The following is a 1,176-nucleotide window of genomic DNA, read 5'->3' as shown; positions in this document are numbered from 1 at the left end:
GGGGGGGGGGGGAGGGCCTTCCCAGCCAGGCCTGCAGGGCTCAGGCCTGAGACCTGGCGGCCCCTCCCAGGCCTGTGTGCCTCCCCTACCCTGGGAAGGGCAAGTGAAGGGCTCTTCGGAATCCTTTTCTGGGGAACGTCCTGGAAGGTTCTGGGACCTCCCTGGAGGCACCAGGAGGCAGGCAGGTGTGGGGCCTGGCTGGCAGGAGGCCCCTGTTCACACAAGGTCTTTGGAAGGAGAGGAGGAATCTGAGGGCCAGGCAAGCTTTTAGGTCCCAGAGAGTCTCCCAGTCAAGGACCCTGGTCGAGGAGAGGGGTCAGCAAATGATGGTCATGCTTCCTTCCATCATCACGGCTCTCTACAGTTTGCAGAGCCTCTCCCCTCGCCCCCGAGGGCCTCCGTTTCTTCCCCATAGCCTCAGGAGCGAGGATCACCTCTATTCTGATTGGCCCTGGGGGAGAGGGCTGCAGTGTAGCTGAATGGTCTGGAATTTGGGGCACAATGGACTGGAATTCAAGCCCCTGGGCTGCTGTTCAAGCTCTGTGAGGCCTAGCGGAACACCCCAAGCTCTCTCGGTCCCAGCTTCCCCAGCTGGAAGATGGGCTCCATGCCACCCCCTCCTCAGAAAACTGTGTGGGGAATGGAGTCACCCTGCATGGACGCTCCTCTCGCCCCAGCATCCATGGGGCCCGGCCCACTTGTGAGTGGGTATTATTAGCGTCACTGTTTTGCGGATGGGGAAACTGAGGTTCATGTGACTTGTACTTGGCAGAAGTGGGACCAGAACCTCCCTCTTCTTGGCTTCCTTCTCTCTGACACCACAGATGGCGCGCTGAGAAAAAAGCGAGGGGAGAGCAGGGAGAAGGGAATTAGGAGACAGAGCAGGGTGGAGAGAGGCAGCAGCACAGTGATCAATTACTTGGGCTGTAAATTTCTGCTGTTTTGCAAAGTGAGCACACAACCTTGGAGAGGCATCGCTCCCCAGTCTGCTGGGGAGAAACCAAACAGCCAAGCCCACAGCAGACACTCGGATGGTGGGAGCCAGAGAAGGAGACGGGAGAGCTCTAGAGTGGGGTCAAAGTGGCTGGCGGCGTGGGGGGACGGCAAGGGCCCCCGGAAAGGAACGGAGCAGGGCGAGCTTGGGAGCTGCCCAGAGCCCCCTTGGGAGGGGACTTG

The sequence above is a fragment of the Lipotes vexillifer genome, unplaced genomic scaffold (assembly GCF_000442215.2).
Source record: "Lipotes vexillifer unplaced genomic scaffold, Lipotes_vexillifer_v1.1 scaffold98, whole genome shotgun sequence".
NCBI classification, from domain to species: Eukaryota; Metazoa; Chordata; class Mammalia; order Artiodactyla; family Lipotidae; genus Lipotes; species Lipotes vexillifer.
This window is presented reverse-complemented; position numbering follows the sequence as displayed.